Consider the following 21,394-nt stretch of genomic DNA (forward strand, 5'->3'; position numbering starts at 1 on the left):
TTCCTTCCTATCCGTTTCATTTAGATTGGACGGCCTATATTGCAGGATGACAGGCACACCATCATCACCAACTCTGCTTTTTATTGAACCGAGAGAAATCTAACATGCGAAGTAAAATAAACACATAGGGTCTATACATACACAAATTATCTTAGGCACTTCAATAGTATGTCCACTACACATTCACGCATTTCACATCTTTCTACATCTACGGGAACCTACGAAAGGGTTAACGTAAATTGCCTCTCTCTCTCCTCCCCTGATTTTCATGGTGGTGGGCCCCTCCCTCCCCCCAATCTACAATCAACAGCTCGCACATTTCACATTACATTAATTACATAACTGGGATTACGTAGGTGTAGCATTACTCGTCCTAAAAAACCCAACTAAGCCAACCTCCCAGCATATCGCGCGGGAAAAGACTCGGCCGCGCCGGCTTAGTCAGGATTACCGGATTACTAGTAGTAGTATCGATGGATCGCGCGAAGCAACAATTTTTTTTTTGAGGGGGCGAAGCACCTAGTTTAAAAGGAAAAAAGGCGGTACACTCACAGCACTCCTGTCGCGGTCGCATTACACCCCACACACGTTCGGTCCTGCACACGGCTCACGCAAACGGAACGCGCTTGGGCTTGCCTCTTCACTGACACGTGGGACTGCACTTGGAGAAACCGACCATGCGCCAAACTCCCCCCGCCCACCGCGCGAAAATCCTCCCCCCCCCCACACCCCAAAATTCTCCCCAAATCCGATTCAACCGCCCTTCGGCCAACTAGCCAATAATATTCCCCAAACCCCCTCCCCCCTGTCCCCCTCCACTCCATTCGCTCCGCCAAAGCCGCCCTCCCCGCCGCGCCGATACGTCGGCGCCGCGGTTCGGCGATCCTCTCGCTCCCACAGTACGCTCTCGTAGGCTGTCGTCCTCTAGCCGCACCCCCACCTCTGGCTACGTTCTTGTGGAGGCGCACGGCAGTCAGCGCCGCCACCGCTGGCGACGTTCGTGTGGAGACGCACGGCGGTCAGCTTCTCCCACGGTATGCGCATTCTAGACTGAGGCCCCGTTCATGTCGGTGTAGCGCTAAATATTAGCTGATAGACGCTGTTAATCTCACTGTTTGCCGAAGTAGTTTACTGTCAATATGCTCTGCTTAAGAAGCTTCCTTGCCCTGTTCTGCACTCAGTCTGCTTAGCTGAGATGGCATGCCAAGGCCGATTAGTTGCTAAAATATCCTGCCATATATTTATTGTGACGTAGATTGCCATGGTCTACTAGCCAATCTATTAGGCGAAGTAGCTCTACACCGTTTTATACTCGATCTTTGTTGCTGCGATGGCCTTCGATAGTTTGATGGCTGTGTGCTCAGCCTCATTGACTGCTGAAATAGCCTACCATAATTTGGCACTCAAATCTGTTTGCCGAATTAGCTTTACATATATTTCGTTACTTAGATTTTCCCGTCCAAATAACTTGCCATAGCTTTAGACATCGACCTAGTATGTTTTTTTTGGACTTCATAAAAAAGCATATATGTTTTTCCTGTAATATCTAGTAGAAGAACTAATTTGTATGTCTAACAGATGGACAGGACTTGGATAAGTTCTGCTCGAAGATTCTCCGCTGCATATGTCGAGGGGGTTGAAAACTTCATGAACTTTATCAGAGCTGAGTACGGTGGTCCGAAATCAGATGTGCTCTGCCCGTGTAGCAGTTGTATGAATTCAGTTACAAGACCCCAGTCAACTGTGCAAAATCATCTACACTTGTATGGGATGTCGGTCACATATACTAGGTGGGTTCATCATGGTGAAGGTGTGAACGTCAATTTTATTGACTACGTGGAAGCAGCAGATCACCATCTTGATCTGCCTGATGCTCAGGTGGAAGAGGAGGAGGAGGTGGTGGTGGCGGAGCTAGTGAGTTTGACCAACATTGAAACAATGCTACGAAATGCTCGTGCATTCCGTGAACTTTCACCTGCAGAAGAAAAACGGTGGGCCCGCATGTTGGAACAATGCAACGTTGCTGTCACCCCAGGAAATAAGCTATCAGTATTCTCAGCTATGGTCAACTTTCTTCAGGTGAAGACATCTGAGCGGATGACCAACAAATCATTCGATGTGATGTTGGCTGCTTTCTGCGAATCTTTCCCAGATGCATCTAAGCTGCCAGACACCTACAGTAAAATGAAGAATTTCCTTCGTGCAGTTGGAATTGGATATGATATGATCCATGTTTGTAAGAATAATTGTGTTCTGTTCCGGAAGGATTATGCCAACTTAAGTGAATGCCCGAAATGCAAATCATCAAGATGGAAAGATGGCGATGCTGTGAAGAGGATTCCTCATAATGTTCCGAGACATTTCCCAATTATACCAAGATTGCAGAGGTTGTTTCATGATGCTGAAACAAGAGAGGATGTACTGTGGCATTCTAGGAACCAGGAGTACAGAGATCAGAATGTAATGAGCCATCCATCTCCTGGTAGTGAGTGGAAAAGCTACAATGATAAACACAAAGAGTTTGCTGCTGACCCGAGACACATTAGACTTGGCTTAGCTTCAGATGGATTTAACCTATTTGGCCACCAGAGCGCCACATTTAGCATGTGGCCAGTGCTTGTTATCCCTTACAACATGCCTCCAAATGTCTGCACCAAAGAATCAAACTACATGATGGCCTTGCTCATCCCAGGTCCAAAAAGTCCTGGAAAGGATTTTGATTTGTTCATGGAGCCTCTTGTGGAGGAACTTCAACAGCTATGGAAGGGTGTTCTCACTCGAGACCTATATAGCAGCCCACCAGCTGATTTCTTTCTGCGTGCTGTTATAATTTGGTGCATCCATGATTATCCGGCTTTGGGCACTATGTCAGGGCGAACGACACATGGTTACAATGCGTGTGTGCACTGTGACAGGAATCCGCTGTCATACGCAATACTTAGCAAGATCTGTTACATTGGACACTACCGTTTCCTTGCCAAGGACAAGCCGCATCCTAGAAAATACCGAAGACATGTGTTCAATGCAAAGCATGAAAACCGTGATGCGCCAAAGAGGCTCACCGCCGATGAGTTGCAAGTGGAATTAGAGAAGGTCAGGCATATTACACCAGGAAACCATCCTGGTAATGGTAGTGGGAAAAGGAAGTGTGGCAGGGTAGAAGAGAGATTATTGTTTACCCGCAGGTCCACTTTGTGGGACTTGGAGTATTGGAAAGATTTGAATCTGCGGCATAATCTTGATGTGATGCACATCGAGAAAAATATATGTGACAGCATTATCGGCACACTTCTTAATATTGAAGGCAAGACGAAAGATACCTTAAAATCTAGGATTGATTTGACACACCTGGGTATCAGAAAGGATTTGCAGGTGCAAGATGAAGGTAAACCACGGGATATGGCACCAGCTGTGTACGTCTTGGACAAGGTAAAACGAAAAGAATTCTGCGAGGTCCTGTCACATGTGAGATTCCCACATGGATTTGCTTCCAACCTTGAAAGGAGAGTCAGTGCAGATGGAAACAAGGTACAAGGGTTGAAAACTCATGACTGCCACGTCCTACTTCAAAGGGTTTTACCTGTTATCCTTAGAGGATTGGGCCGCCCTGACTTATACAGAGCAGTTGCAGAGTTGGGACAATTCTTCAGGGAACTCTGCAGTAGGAATATCAGGATAGATGCTTTGGAGCGTCTTAGAGACAAGATACCAACTATCCTATGCGACCTTGAGAAGATATATCCTCCAGCCTTCTTTGATGTGATGGTGCATTTGGCTGTTCATCTACCTGATGAGGCACTACTTAGAGGTCCAGTACAGTATGGCTGGATGTACCCTATTGAAAGGCGGCTAGGCACTTTCAAGGGCTATGTTAGGAACAGAGCTAGACCCGAGGGTTCCATTGCAGAGGCCTACATTGCTACAGAAGTGTTGACATTTTGCTCAAAATACATTGAAATAGCTGATCAGCTTAGCAAAGAGGTGGGTGAAGACAATCCCGGGCTCAATGTTTTCGATTATTCTGTTCGAGTTACACGGAAGAGTCGACAAGAGGACAAACCTAAAGATTTGGACAAAATGGTTTGGTATGTGTTGAATAACTGTCCTGAGATACTACGTTATATCAAGTAAGTGTAGTACTGTAGCTTATACATCGTAATCTACTAAACTTGCAGCACATTCTTATATATTTAGATGTTTGACACGATCACTATGTTGTGCAGCATCTACAAAGAGGAGTTACAGCCGCAAAATCCAAGAAACATTGACAAACTGGTTATGGTAGGATTTGCGAAATGGTTCAAGAACCATGTAAGCTTTTGAAGTGCACTGTCAGTTTTTTTAATATATTGAGTACATAAGATGATCAGCTTGTCTATTTTCTAACCATAGGTTAAGAAGATGCGGGAGGATGGGCAGGCAGTTGATGATGCCCTTTACTCACTAGCAATGGGTCCTGATACTCGGGTAAGACATTATGAATCTTGCATTGTTGGAGATGTGCGCTACAACACCCTTGCACGAGACGAAGGAAGGAAGACACAAAACAGTGCCATCATGAGCACGGATACGTATGACAAAGAGACAACTGAAATGTATGCTAACATAACAGACATTGTTCAGTTGCAGTATATCTCCAGTTTCGAGGATCATCGGTGTGTGGTTCTGTTGTGCTGTCGTTGGTATAACCTGTTTTCCAGGATCGCAAAACCTAGAGCTGATGATTATTTCAAATCCATCAATATTAAGGCGGCGAACCAGACCAACCAGCCTTTTATTTTGGCAAATCAAGCAACACAGATATTTTTCTTGGAAGACACATTTGCACATAGCGATGACTGGAGAGTATTGCAAAGGTTTGAGCAGAGGAATTCGTTTAATGAAGTTGCACAACAAGATGATGCTTACACTGCTCCTGATGTACAAGATAACACAGATGTTCCTAATATCTTTGAGAACCATCACGTCAGTGACGCCGGCGAAAAGATTGCCTGTCGTGCTGTGGACATACAAGAGTTGATCAAGAAGAAGCCAACGTTCGAGGACGTTGAGGACGAAGAAGAAGATGACACCGTGGGGAATTACGATTCAGATTGATACACATGGCGAAGATGTTGACGCTGCTGCTGCGGATTATGATTACATTGCTTTTGTCGTATTTTCCTGTCAGAAGACGTTTTTTATCTACTATGTGAAATTGTGTTTGCTATGACAACTGAAACCTGATGAACATGTTGTTTAGTATTTTGCTGTGAGAACATCACTTGATATGTATGCTGATTTGTGTTTGGTGATTGTATGACAACTAAAACATGATGACATTGTTGTTTAGTTGTACTCATATTTGGCTGTAAAACTTGAATTTGATGACATAGTTTGTTGTTGGACTGCAATTTGCTTGACGTCTTTGAATGAGAACAAAGCTGATCCGACAGGGCCTCTGCTATTTATTTATTTATATGAGCAAAAGGGGATACCCCCTGATTTCCGTTAACAGAAATCATTAGATGTTCACAACACTGCGCCCAGCCTGCTACACAGGTTTCATTCATTACTACTTTCAGCAAAGTGCGCATGTCATAGCCACTGAATACATCACGAGTGCTACATACACTGCAAATAAAGAGACAATCATCCTACAGAGCACATCAATTTTGCCCATTATCTTCACAAGCTCTTTCATCTCCTCATTGCTGTCAAGGCCGTTCAGCAGCTGTTGCTTGGCCATGATCAGAGGAAATGCATCTTTAACCTTCTGCTCTGCATCTTCCTCTTCTGCCGTTCCTTCAGTTACTTGTCCAACACCCCAACCTGCTGTTATTGGGATTCCCCGGCTAACCAAATAATCAGTGTAGTTGCATTCCCCCACATCAGCAACTTCCCATAACTACAAATCACACGAATCTTCCCTTTTCTGCATGAATCTAATTGGAAGATCATCAAGCAAACTATTAAAAAAATCTGCAACTGAAAGCAGCAGAACAACACTGAAACATATTATTACCCCATGATTCGGGCATTTGTAGAAGACTCGGCCAGGGTTGCGGATTGTGGTTGAGACGCGACGGATGACTCTGCATGATTTGCAGCAGTGGCACCACACCAACGGCAGCGGGTTGCGATGAGCAATCGGCTGCGGTGCGCGTGCCGGCGGGGGTGTGATGAGACCCACAGGCGATGGTACGGGTGGAGACTTGGCGCATATCTGGTTGTTGCCTGCTGAAGAGCAGGTGGACGAGCAGCCAGCAGACATGGTTGCTGCGGCCAGAGCTTCTGATGCTAGGCACAGTAAGTAGAGAAGAGGAGAAGCGAACGTAGGATATGTCAGTTTCATTACTTGCAGAGTAGCATAGCACCATATATAGTCATAGTCTAGGTTTGGATTCGAACCAGCTACAGGAGGGACCTCCTTGTTTTGCGAAAAAATTATTTCTCCACCTGACAGCTGGGACCCACCAGCTGTATCTTCGCACGGAAGGAAGTGCCTCCTTGTTTTGCGGAAAAAATTATTCATCCCGTTGACAGCTGGGACCCGTCAGATTTGGTGACTGACTTGTGGGCCTACTAAGCGGACGTGTACGCACGGCTTTGTCAACTTAATCAACAAATGATTCTAGCAGCTGGACCGTTGGATGTTAATCCAATAGCCGTGCTCCTTCTTCAACCTGTGTTCTTGCTTCTGTCTCCCGTGGGCGGCACCGCGGCTGTGCTACCGCGCACCCGAACAGTGAAGTTTCCCACTCCTCTCCATCTGCGACTCCACTGCCCCGTTTTGCCCATCTCCGGGTCGTTCCAGTCTGGGTGCGCTCGGCACGGTGTGGTCAACGTGGTCAACAACCGAGAGTCATCGGAAGATGACTGGACGTGAGAGGCTGACAGTGGGGACGCACCACGCCCATGGACGCATGCATGCAACGGAACGCGGCGAGGTCAACGTGGTCAAGGAACGACTTCCATCGGAAGTATACTGTACGTGGAGAGTCTCAGCTGGGTGCACGGCCGCAGCAAGTAAGTGCCTCCTTATTACGCGGAAAATAATGATTCCTCCAACGGACAGCAGGGACCCACTGAACGAGCCATCGTATTTTGTGAAAAAAACGTTTGCCCCCTGAGTGCTGGGACCCACTTGACGGGCCATAGTATTTCAGGAAAAAAAACGTTCCCCGCTGTTAGCCCGGACCCACCGGAAGTGCCTCCTTATTACGCACAAAAAAATGAATACTCCCCCGGCTAGCTGGGACCCACCTTGGTGGGAGGCTGACTTGTGGGCCTACTAAGTTGACGGGGAGGAAGGGCTTTGTCAACTTAGTCAATATGAACGATTCTAGCTCCAGTGACCGTACGATGTCCATCCAACGGCCGTAGTGCTTCTTCAACCTCTGGTCTTCTTGCTCCAGCCGCCCAAAGCAGCACCGGGCGTGCCGCATGCTCCTGCCTCCCGTGGCCGGTTGTGCTACCGCGGAGGCCTCACCGCCCCCTAGTATTTCCACCACTGGCCAGGCCCTGCGGCGATGGCAGCCTCACACCGCAGCCGAACCAGTGAACCCTCGTACTCCTCTCCGCGCGGGCTTCCACTGCCGCGTCTTCCCCGGATCCGCGCCGTCCCCTTCCTAGGCCTCGCCGTCGTCCACCGCCGTGGTGCTCTCCGCGCGGCGTGGTCAACGTGGTCAAGGAACGATTTCCATCGGAAGAGTACTGTACGTGGAGAGGCTGACAGCTGGGTCCACAGCCACAGCCCCGTTTTTTTGTGATTTGCCAAGTAAGTCGGTTTGTCAGGCCTGTTGGGCTGCAAATCTTTCAAGACGAGGAGAGCTTTCATTCGGCTGGCCGAGAAAATGGCCCATCAGTAATGAGAAATGGGCTGTACATTTTTAAAACACATCAAACCGGCAATTAGTTTCAAATATCTTTTTTTCATTTCGAGATTTTAAATTACATTAATTTTTATGCGTGGAGAATTTGTTGGATTTTATATTGATATATATTTATTTTTAAAATCAGTTTGAACATGAGTCGAAATTTCGGGATTAAAAACAGTTCGGACCGCACCAAAATATGCAAAATTTCATATAATTTTTTAACCGTGGCCACAATATGGGCTGTAATGCTAACAAAAAGAATATGGGCTCCAAAAAAACCTTAATAATTAGCAAATGGGTTGTATGCTGTTTTCCACAGATTTGAGGCTTTCCTAAAAAAAGGTTGACGCACAAGCAGTGACTGTTGGATGGCCATCCAACGGCCGTCGTGCTTCTTCAATCTCTGCTCTTCCTGCTCCAGCCGCTCAAACAAGCGCTGGCGGGACTGCCTGCTCCCTCCTCCCCGCGGCCGGCTCTGCTGCCGCGCAGGCCTCACCGCCCCACCGTACTCCCATCGCTGGCCTAGCCATCCCTCTACTCACCCACACCTGCTGTTATTCTCCGGCGACGGCAGACGAACCAGTAAACCCTCGTACAGTCGTACTCCCCTCCGCGTGGGAAACAACTGCCGAGTCTTCCCTACCTCTGTGTCGTTCCCTTCCTAGGCCTCGCTGTCGTCCACCGCCAAGTTCTCTCGGCGCGGCCTGGTCAACGTGGTCAACGACCGACATGCATCTGAAGTGGACTGTACGTGGAGAGGCCGACAGCTGGGTCCATGGCAGCACGCAAGGAAATGCCTCCTTATTATGCGCAAAATAATGATTCCTCCACTTGACATCAGGGACCCACCGAAAGGCCCTCTGTATTTCGCGAAAAAAACGTTACTGCCGCTGACAGCTCGGACCAACCACCTATATCTTCGCACGCAAGGAAGTGCCTCCTTATTACGCACAAAAAAATGAATACTCCCCCTGTTAGCTGGGACCCAGTATACTGGTAGGCTGACTTGTGGGCCTACTAAGTTGACGGGGACGGAGGGCTTTGTCAACTTAGTCAATATGCACGATACTAGCTCCAGTGACCGTACGATGTCCATCCAACGGCCGTAGTGCTTCTTCAACCTCTGGTCTTCTTGCTCCAGCCGCCCAAACCAGCACCGGTCGTGCCTCGTGCTCCTGCCTCCCGTGGCCGGCTGCGATGCGGCGGAGGCCTCACCGCCCCCTACTACTCCCACCGCTGGCCAGGCCATCCCTCTACTCACCCACACCCCCTGTTATTCTGCGGTGACGGCAGCCTCACACCGCAGCGAACCAGTGAACCCTCATATTCCTCTACGCGTGGGCATCCACTGCCGCATCTTCCCCGGCTCCGCGTCGTCCCCTTCCTAGGCCTCGCCATCGTCCACCGGCCTGGTGCTCTCGGCGCGGCGTGGTCAACGTGGTCAAGGAATGGCTTCAATCGGACGTGGACTGTACGTGGAGAGGCTTATAGCTGGGTCCACGGCCGCAGCAAGGAAGTGCCACCTTATTACGTGCAAAATAATTATTCCTCCACCTGACAGCGGGGACCCACCGGACGGGCCACCGTATTTTGTGGAAAAACGTTTGCCCCTGACTGCTGGGACCCACCAGCGACATCTTCGCACGCAAGGAAGTGCATCCAGAAAAAAACGATTCACCCCCCTGACTGCTGGGACCCACCAGCTACATCTTCGCAGGGAAGGAAGTGCCTGACAGTCGGGACCCACCTGGTCGCAGCGTACATAGCGTTGTCATTCTGGTCGCGAACGTGTACGTACATATATTCTTGTGGATGTAGAGGCGCGCACGTGTCGTAGTAGAGGCGCGTACGTGTCGTAGTAGAGGCGCGCACGTAGCATGTACACGTACGTACAGCGGCCAGGGTGCAAGAAAGAAAATACGGCCACGTATGTGTACATATGGGCGGGGTCTCGAACACCTACTCGTGCATACGTACGGCCAGGGCTCGTGTACATGGCTGGGTCGGAACGGAGAAATAGCGTCGTCGTCGTGTTCATGGGGAGGCAACGGAATGCTCGTGTTCATGGGGAGGGGTGTGGCGTACCGCAAAATGTAGGAAACGGACCTCCTACGGTCGAAACGGGGGTCCTATTGATCGGGAGGAGTGTGGCGTACCGCAAAACGGAGGAAACGGACCTCCTACAGTTGAAATGGGGGTCCTGTTGATCGGGAGGGGTGTGGCGTACCGCAAAACGGAGGAAACGGACCTCCTACGATCGAAACGGGGGTCCTGTTGATCGGGAGGGGTGTGGCGTACCGCAAAACGGATGAAACGGACGTCCTACGGTCGAAACGGGGGTCCTGTTGATCGGGAGGGGTGTGGGGTACCGCAAAACGGACGAAACGGACCTCCTATGGTCGAAACGGGGGTCCTGTTCATCGGGAGGGGTGTGGCGTACCGCAAAACGGGACTCCACGGGATACTGTTCATCTCCACTGTCGACCTCCTCCAGCCTCCATAGGCTACCGTCGACCTCCTTCAGCCTCCACGGGCTCCTGTTCATCCAGCCTCCACCGCACGCTACTCCACCGGCTACTGTTCAACCACCCCTCCACGGGGGCGTAGCCTGCAGTGCAATCTCTCGGGTTCAGTTAGAGCCCAACGCCTCGCTCGGGTTCAGTTAGAGCCAACGCCTCGCACACACGCGCGTACATGTACGAGAGAAACGCGCATCGCTCGGCCCCGACCACCCACCGTAACCGGGAACTCCCCGAAATTTTCCTCGCCCTCGCTTCTACCACGGTTTTTTCCATCATGGACGGCCCAAAGAATGTCATGCAGCTGCGTCTCAGTCCCGCCCAGGACGAAAAGCCCATTTTCTGTCATGATTTTTTGTCATAGAAGTAGGAGCCCACCACATCTACGATGATACCGGGTTTTGTCACAATTATCGTCATAGAAGTGTCATATGTATGACATAATTTTTTTTCGTTCGGCCAAAAATGTCACGGATGTGTCTTTTTTTTGTAGTGATAGGTTTCACTAGTGGCTTCTCTCAAGATAGCATAAGTATTACGGTGGGTAAACGAATTACTGTCGAGCAATTGATAGAATTGAGCATAGTTATGAGAATATCTAGGTATGATCATGTATATAGGCATCACATCCGTGACAAGTAGACCGACTCCTGCCTGCATCTACTACTATTACTCCACACATCGACCGCTATCCAGCATGCATCTAGAGTATTTAGTTCATAAGAACGGAGTAACGCTTTAAGCAAGATGACATGATGTAGAGGGATAAACTCATGCAATATCATATAAAGCCCATCTTTTTATCCTCGATGGCAACAATACAATACGTGTCGTTTCCCATACTGTCACTGGGATTGAGCACCGCAAGATTGAACCCAAAGCTAAGCACTTCTCCCATTGCAAGAAAGATCAATCTAGTAGGCCAAACCAAACTGATAATTCGAAGAGACTTGCAAAGATAACCAATCATAAATAAAAGAATTCAGAGGAGATTCAAATATTGTTCATAGATAATCTTGATCATAAACCCACAATTCATCGGATCTCGACAAACACACCGCAAAATGAAGAGTTACATCAAATAGATCTCCAAGAGAATCGAGGAGAACTTTGTATTGAGATCCAAAGAGAGAGAAGAAGCCATCTAGCTATTAACTATGGACCCGAAGGTCTGAGGTAAACTACTCACACATCATCAGAGAGGCTATGGTGTTGATGTAGAAGCCCTTCGTGATCAATGCCCCCTCCGGCGGAGCGCCGGAAAAGGCCCCAAGATGGGATCTCACGGGTACAGAAGGTTGCGGCGGTGGAAATAGGGTTTCGGCTCCGTATATGATGTTTCCAGGGTATATGAGTATATATAGGTGAAAGAGGTCGGTCAGGAAAGCTACGAAGGGCCCACGAGGGTGGAGGGCGCGCCCGGGGGGGTAGGCTCGCCCCCCTACCTCGTGGCCTCCTCGTTGATTGCTTGGCGTCCACTCCAAGTCCTCTGGATGACGTTTGTTCCGAAAATCACGTTCCCGAAGGTTTCATTCCGTTTGGACTCCGTTTGATATCCTTTTCCTTCGAAACAATAAAATAGGCAAAAAAATATCAATTCGGGCTGGGCCTCCGGTTAATAGGTTAGTCCCAAAAATAATATGAAAGTGTATAATAAAGCCCATTAAACATCCAAAACAGAATATATAATAGCATGGGACAATAAAAAATTATAGATACGTTGGAGACGTATCAGTTTCCGACAAGTTCAAGGAGTTGACTATGATGAGACTTTCTCACTTGTAGCGATGCTAATGTTGTTGGGATTATGTTAGCAGTTGCTGCATTTTTCGGTTATGAAATCTAGTGGATGTATGTCAAAACAGAGTTTCCTTAACGGTATTTGTGAGGTATGGTTGTATGTGATACAACCAGAAGGTTTTGTCGATCCTAAGGATGCTAAAAGGGAAGGAAGCTCCAAACGATCCTTCTATGGATTGGAGCAAGCATCTCGGAGTTCGAATATACGCTTTCATGAGATGATCGAAGCTTTTGGGTTTACACAAAGTTTGCAAGAAACTTGTATTTACAAGAAAGTGAGTGAGAGCACTACAACATTTCTGATAAGTATATTTGGATGACATATTGTTGATCATAAATGATGTAGAATTTCTGGAAAGCATAAAGGGTTGTTTGAAAGGAGTATTTCAAAGGAAGACCTGGGTAAAGCTATTTACATATTGGGCAACAAGATATATATAGATAGATCAAGACGCCTGATAAGACTTCCACGGAGCACATAACTTGACATGATTTTGAAGGAGTTCAAAATGGATCAGTCAAAGAAGGAGTTCTTGCCTGAGTTGTAAGGTGTGAAGTTGAGTAAGACTCAAAGCTCGACCACGGCAGAAGAAAGAGAAAGGATGAAGGTCATCCGCTATGCCATAGCCATAGGCTCTATATGGTATGCCATGCTATGTACCACACCTGATGTGTACCTTGCCACGTGTCTGACAAGGGGGTACAAGAGTGATCCAGGAGTGGATCACTGGACAGCGGTCAAAATTATCCTTAGAAGAATAAGGAAATGTTTCTCAGTTATAGAGGTGATTAAGAGTTCGGCGTAAAGGGTTACGTCGATGCAAGCTTTAACACTAATCCGGATGACTCTGAGTAGAGTTTCTCGGTTATGGAGGTGATAAAGAGTTCGGCATAAAGGGTTACGCCGATGCAAGCTTTAACACCAATCCAGATGACTCTGAGTAGCAAACCGGATACGTATAGTGGAGCAGCCGTTTCGAATTGCTCCAAGTGGAGCATGGTAGAAGAATCTATAGTATGACATAAAATTTGTGAAGTACACGCGGATCTGAATGTTGCAGACCCGTTGACTAAAACCTCTCTCACAAGCAAAACATGATCAAACCCCGGAACAAATTGGGTGTTAATCACATGGTGATGTGAACTAGACTATTGACTCTAGTGCTAGTGGGAGACTATTGGAAATATGCGCTAGAGGCAATAATAAATTAGTTATTATCATATTTCCCTGTTCATGATAATCATTTATTATCCATGCTAGAATTGTATTGATCGAAAACTCAAATACATGTGCGGATACATAGACAACAACATGTCCCTAGTAAGCCTCTACAGGACTAGCTCATTAATCAAAGATGGCTATGGTTTCCTAGCCATGGACATGAGTTGTCATTTGATAACGGGATCACATCATTAGGGGAAAGATGTGATGGACAAGACCCAAACTATAAACGTAGCACATGATCGTATCAAGTTTATTGCTATTGTTTTCTGCATGTCAAGTATATGTTCCTACGACCATGAGATCATGCAACTCACTGACACCGGAGGAGTACCTTGTGTGTACCAAACATCGCAACGTAACTGGGTGACTACAAAAAGGTGCTCTACAGGTATCTCCCAGCTTGTCTGTTTAGTTGGCATGGATCAAGACTGGGATTTGTCACTCCGTATGATGGAGAGGTATCTCACGGCCCACTCGGTAATACAGTATCACAATGAGCTTGCAAGCAATGTGACTAATGAGTTAGCCACGGGATCTTGTATTATGGAATGAGTAAAGAGACTTGATGATAACAAGATCGAACTAGGTATGGAGATACCAACGATCGAATCTCGGGCAAGTAACATACCGATAGACAAAGGGAACTGCATACGGGATTAGCTGAATCCTTGGCATCGAGGTTCGGCCAATAAGATCTTTGTAGAATATGTAAGAACCAATATGGGCATCCAGGTCCCGCTATTGGTTATTGAATGTAGAGGTGTCTCGGCCATGTGTGCATTGTTCTCGAACCCGCAGGGTCTACACGCTTAACGTTTGGTGACGATATAACTATAGTTGAGTTGTTATGGTGGTTACCAAAGGTTGTTCGGAGTCCCGGATGAGATCTTGGACATGACGAGGAACTACGGAAGGGTCCGGAGGTGAAGATTGATATATTGGACGAATGGTATTGGAGTTTGGAAGTGTTCCGGGGGTACCGGATGATGACCAGCATGACCAAAAGGAGTTTCGGGGTCCCCGACAAGTGTTAGGGGGCCTCATGGGCCAAGGGGAGGGGGCAAACCAGCCCACTAAGGGGTTGTGCGCCCCCCTCACCCCATCCCATGTTGCCAGAGGAGGTGGGGGCGCCCCCTAGGGTTCCGACCCCTTTGGCTTGGCGGCCATGTCTCCTAAGGGGGAAAATCTATCTAGGGTTTCACTCTTGCGGCCACCGGCCCTAGATGGGATCCCCTAGGGGTGCCCCCTTCTCCCCCTTCCCCCTATATATAGAGAGGTAGAGAGAGGGCAGCCACACTCTCATACGCCACGGCGCTGCCCCTCCTCTCCCTTGTAGCCTTCTTCCTCTCCGTATCACTTAGCGAAGCTCTGCTGAGATTCCGCCACCACCACTTCCACCACGCCATCGTGCCGCCGGAGGATTTGAGCTATTACATCACCATTGCTTGGTGGATCAAGGAGGTGAAGACGTCATCAAGCCGTATGTGTGTTGAACGTGGAGGTGCCATCCGTTCGGCAATTGGATCCGGAGTTCGCGGGACAGATTGTGATTGGATCGCGAAGACGTTCGTGGGACGGATCGTGATTGGATTGCGAAGACGTTCGACAACATCAACCGCATTTCTTAACGCTTCTGCTTAGCGATCTACAAGGGTACATCGATCCAATCTCTCCTCTCGTAGATGGTAATCTCCTACATTGATCTTGGTAAGCGTAGGAAATTTTTTTGTTTCCCATGCAACGTTCCCCAACATGTGGCCTACCGCAAAATGGGACTCCACGGGCTACTGTTCACCCACCGTCGACTTCCTTCAGCCTCCACCTGCACTATTCATCCATCGCGTCTTCCTCTTGCCTCCACCGGCTACTGTTCATCCATGGGCTACTGTTCATCCAGCCCTCCACCGGCTACTATTTAACCAGCCCTCCACGGGGTCCTGTTCATCCACCCCCAACCAGCTCGGCTCTGGCGGCCTCCTTTCGGGATCTTGTTCGTCCAGCGGCAGCGGCGTATATACTACCACGGGGTCCTGTTCATCCAACCACCACCGAGAACTGTTCATCCAACCCCAACCACGTACGTCTCGACTCGTTCAACCAACCCCCACATTCATTGTTCGTCAAGAGGCAGCAGGTTCAATTGGCTTCAGTAAGAAGCAACAGTGATCGATCGCTCGGGTTCAGTTAGTAGCAATAGCGAAGGAATCGCTCGGGGTCAGTTAACAGCCAAGGGATCGATCGCTCGGGTTCAGTTAGCAGCAGTAGCGAAGGAATCGCTCGGGTTCAGTTAGCAGCAGTAGCGAAGGAATCGCTCGGGGTCAGTTAACAGCCAAGGGATTGATCGCTCGGGTTCAATTAGCAGCAGTAGCGAAGGAATTGCTCGGGTTCAGTTAGCAGCAGTAGCGAAGGAATCGCTCAGGTTCAGTTAACAGCCAAGGGATCGATCGCTCAGGTTCAGTAACATAGCTAGTGCAATCACTCGGGTTCAGTAAGTGAACGCCTCGCTCGGGTTCAGTTATAGCCCAACGCCTCGCACACACGCGCATACGTATATGAGAGAAAATGTGCAACTCTCCGTGCATCGCTCGGCCAAGACCACCCACCATAACCGGGAAATCCCTAATATTTTCCTCGTCCTCGCTTCTAACACGATTTTTACGTCATGGACGGCCCAAAGAATGTCATGCCGGTGCATCCCCGGCCCGCCCAAGAGGAAAAGATCATTTAATGTTATGATTTTTGGCATAGAAGTAGGAGTCCACCACATCTATGATGATACGGGTTTTGTCACAATTATCTTCATAGAAGTGTCATAAGCATGACTGATTTTTTTCGTTCAGGCCAAAATGTCACAGATGTGTCTTTTTTGTAGTGTTAGCACTCCGCTTCAAATGTTCTCCTTGATGTTCTAGCTACCACTGTCATGCTTAATAGCATCAACATGGCCTTCAAGTGAAGGTCGGACTTCAGAAACACAAAGGATACATAGGGAACAACTTCGAGAATAAGTCATATGAAATCCTCATGGGGAGGTGGCTAAATTGCTGAATCAAGATACTACAATAATTGGCCTTCTAGCTAGGTGGGGTAACCACAACAGTCACTTTACCGGTTTATAAAACCAATATAATAATTCTCGGAATATGTTCCAACCATCATATCTGCCTGAGATTCAGATCTGGTTGGTGTCATGATATTCCAGACTCAACATGTCTGGAAAAGAAAATTTGCAACACAAATCGACAAGATGACGTTGCGAGATTCTCGGGAAATGAACTGCGATAGCAAACCCAAAAACATGAGATGGTTTGCAAGATACATGTGATCACATTGTACAAGACAAGCGTGACCACATAGTAGTCTTACAACAAAACACTACCGAGTTCAGGTGGGGAACCATCACCGGTGGCCATCTTCAACATCCCGGTGCTCTCCATGACGAGGAGGGAGTAGTTCACCATCGGGGCTGAGGTTATGTACCAGTAGCTATGGTTAGATGTGGTTTTATGTTTTAATTAGTGTTTGTGCCAAGTAGAACCTTTGGGAAGACTTGGGTGAAGTCTTTATGATCTTGCTGTAAAAAACAGAAAATTTAGCGCTCATAAGATTAGCTGCCATTTTTTACTGGAAAGCGATTTTAGGTTGATTATTTTTGAATATCATTAATAGAAAAATTCCTCAGTTCCACCAATTTATTTCAGAATTTTTGGAGTTCCAGAAGTATACGTTTGATACAGATTACTACAGACTGTTCTGTTTTTGACAGATTCTGTTTTCATTGTGTTGTTTACTTATTTTGATGAATCTATGAGTAGTATCAGAGGGTATGAACCATGGACAAGTTGGAATACAGTATATATTACAGCAATATGAATTTAGAATGAGTTCATAACAGTACCTAAGTGGTGATTTATTTTCTTACAACGGAGCTTACGAGTTTTCTGTTAAGTTTTGTGTTGTGAAGTTTTCAAGTTTTGGGTAAAGATTTGATGGACTATGGAATAAGGAGTGGAAAAGAGCCTAATCTTGGGGATGCCCAAGGCACCCCAAGGCAATATTCAAGGACAACCAAGAGCCTAAGCTTGGGGGTGCCCCGGAAGGCATCCCCTCTTTCGTCTTCGTTCATCGGTAACTTTACTTGGAGCTATATTTTTATTCACCACATGATATGTGTTTTGCTTGGTGCGTCAATTTATCTTGTTAGGATTTGCTTGCTGTTATCTAGAACAATTTTTTTCATTTTTTATTTTAATAAAAGTGGCATTGATAGCCTTTACTATGCTTATTTTACAAGTCTACATGTTGCTGAAAACAGAAAGTTTACCGCTGTTGCAAAAATTCCCTAGAAAATTCAGAATGCGATAAAATGTTGAAAGATTTTGCATAATAAGATCTTATACATTTACTACAGTGGGAATTTTATTTCATAATTTCTGGAGCTACGGAAGTATGTATCTTACTGCATTCTTTACAGACTTTCCTGTTTAGGCAGATTGCTGTTATGTTTGCATTGTTTGCATATGTTTGCTTGTTTAATGATTCTATTTGAGGATTTTAGTGATTTGTTACAGTAGAGTATGATAAGGTTTTTGCATTGGTTTATACTAACTTATCTCACAAGTCCTTGTTGAGTTTTGTGTGGATGAAGCTTTTGAGATTTAGGGAAACCGTGATATGAGAAGAATTAAGGAGACACAAAAGCTCAAGCTTGGGGATGCCCAAGGCATCCCAAGATAATATTTCAAGAAGTCTCAAGCGTCTAAGCTTGGGGATGCCCCGGTTGGCATCCCACCTTTCTTCTTCAACAACTATCGGTTAGTTTCGGTTGATCCTAAGTTTTTGCTTCTTCACGTGATGTTTGCCATTCTTAGATCATCATTTTATTTTGTTTTGCTTGCTGTTTGAATAAAATATCAAGATCTGAAGTTATTAAATGGGAGAGTCTTCACATAGCTAAATAATTATTCGACTACCCATTGATCTTCACTTATATCTTTTTGGAGTAGTTTGTCATTTACTCGTGTGCTTCACTTATATCCTATGAGTAAATAGTTGAATGATTTGAATATCATAAATCTGAAATTATATATGTTTCATATTCTTATCCCATCGGGAGTAATGACTTCACATATAAGAAGTAGAGGTGGTAAATTTATTGAAGGTTAGCAAACATTGTATTGGTCACTTGAACAATTCATGAAAGAATATTGAAGGAAGAGAGATTTCACATATAAATATACTATCTTGGACATCTTTTGTAATTGTGAGCACGCATTAAAATATGACATGTTAAAAGGTTGATGTTGGACACGGAAGACAACGTAATGGGTTATGTTTTCTTATATCTGAAATAAAGTATATTGTCATGGAGCATTCAACATGCTGAGCTTGCCTTTCCCCCTCATGCTAGCCAAATTCTTTGCACCAAGTAGAGATACTACTTGTGCTTCCAAACATCCCTTAAACCAGTATTGCCATGAGAGTCCACCATACCTACCTATGGATTGAGAAAGATCCTTCAAGTAAGTTGTCATCGGTGCATGCAATAAAAATTGCTCTCTAAATATGTATGATCTATTAGTGTGGAGAAAATAAGCTTTATATGATCTTGAGATATGGAAGCAATAAAAGCGACAGACTGCATAATAAAGGCCCTATCACAAGTGGCAATATAAAGTGACGTTCTTTCGCATTAAGATTTTGTGCATCCAACTAAAAAAGCACATGACAACCTCTGCTTCCCTCTGCGAAGGGACTATCTTTTATTCTTGTCTTATACTTTATGCAAGAGTCATGGTGATCTTCACCTTTCCTTTTTACATTTTACCCTTTGGCAAGCACATGGTGTTGGAAAGATCCTGATATATATATATATATATATATATATATATATATATATATATATATCCAATTGGATGTAAGGCATCATGAACTATTATTGTTGACATTACCCTTGAGGTAAAAGGTTGGGAGGCGAATCTATAAGCCCCTATCTTTCTCTGTGTCCGATTAAAGCTTTGAACCCATAAATATCACGTGAGTGTTAGCAATTGTGAAAGACTAAATGATAGTTGAGTATGTGAAAGTTTGTTGAATCAAAGGTCTGACATAGACCCTTCCTGAAAATAAGATGAATTGCAATTGTTTGATGACTAATAACACAGTTTGTTAGTTTTAAAGAAAGTTTATGATCTATACTTTAACATGTGAATAGCTTGTTACTTGATCATGAAAAGTTTTATGAGTTGAGCTACTGTTATGATATATAATGATGCTAGAAAAGGTGATTGAAATTATCATTGATCAAACTTCTGCACCTGCTAGCATTCACACTTCATTAATTATTTCTTTTATCATTTACCTACTCGAGGACGAGTAGGAATTAAGCTTGGGATGCTGATACGTCTCCAACGTATCTATAATTTATGAAGTATTCATGCTATTATATTATATGTTTTGGATGTTTATGGGCTTTACTAAAAACTTTTATATTATTTTTGGGACTGACCTATTAACCGGAGGCCCAGCCCAAATTGCTGTTTTCTTGCCTATTTCAGTGTTTCGAAGAAAAGGAATATCAAACGGAATCCAAACGGAATGAAACCTTCGGGAGAGTTATTTTTTGGAACGGAAGCAATCCAGGAGACTTGGAGTAGACGTCAGGGAAGCTTCGAGGTGGCCACGAGGCAGGGAGGCGCGCCCTACCCCCCTGGGCGCACCCCCCACCCTCGTGGGCCCCTCGTGGCTCCCCTGACCGACTTCTTTCGCCTATATATGTCCATATACCCTAAAAACATCGGGGAACACAGTAGATCGGGAGTTCCGCCACCGCAAGCCTCTGTAGCCACCAAAAACCAATCGGGACCCTGTTCTGGCACTCTGCCGGAGGAGGGATCCATCAGCGGTGGCCATCTTCATCACCTTGGCGCTCTCCATGACGAGGAGGGAGTAGTTCACCCTCGGGGCTGAGGGTATGTACCAGTAGCTATGTGTTTGATCTCTCTCTCTCTCGTGTTCTTGAGGTGGTACGATCTTGATGTATCACGAGCTTTGCAATTATAGTTGGATCTTATGATGTTTCTCCCCCTCTACTCTCTTGTAATGGATTAACTTTTCCCTTTGAAGTTATCTTGTCGGATTGAGTCTTTAAGGATTTGAGAACACTTGATGTATGTCTTTCATGTGCTTATCTGTGGTGACAATGGGATATCACGTGATTCACTTGATGTACGTTTTGGTGATGAACTTGCGGGTTCCGTGACCTCGTGAACTTATGCATAGGGGTTGGCACACGTTTTCGTCTTAACTCTCTAGTAGAAACTTTGGGGCACTCTTTGAAGTTCTTTGTGTTGGTTGAATAGATGAATCTGAGATTGTGTGATGCATATCGTATAATCATACCTATGGATACTTGAGGTGACATTGGAGTATCTAGGTGACATTAGGGTTTTGGTTGATTTGTTTCTTAAGGTGTTATTCTAGTACGAACTCTATGATAGATCGAACGGAAAGAATAGCTTCGTGTTATTTTACTACAGACTCTTGAATAGATTGATCAAAAAGGATAACTTTGAGGTGGTTTCGTACCCTACAATAATCTCTTCATTTGTTCTCCGCTATTAGTGACTTTGGAGTGACTCTTCGTTGCATGTTGAGGGATAGTTATATTATCCACTTATGTTATTATTGTTGAGAGAACTTGTACTAGTGAAAGTATGAACCCTAGGCCTTGTTTCCTAGCATTGCAATACCGTTTATGCTCACTTTTACCACTTGTTACCTTGCTGTTTTTATATTTTCAGATTACAATATTCATATCTATCATCCATATTGCACTTGTATCACCATCTCTTCGCCGAACTAGTGCAACTATACAATTTACCATTGTATTGGGTGTGTTGGGGACACAAGTGTCTCTTTGTTATTTGGCTGCAGGGTTGTTTGAGAGAGACCATCTTCATCCTATGCCTCACACGGATTGATAAACCTTA

Source organism: Triticum aestivum, chromosome 2D, assembly GCF_018294505.1.
Source record: "Triticum aestivum cultivar Chinese Spring chromosome 2D, IWGSC CS RefSeq v2.1, whole genome shotgun sequence".
Lineage (NCBI taxonomy): Eukaryota > Viridiplantae > Streptophyta > Magnoliopsida > Poales > Poaceae > Triticum > Triticum aestivum.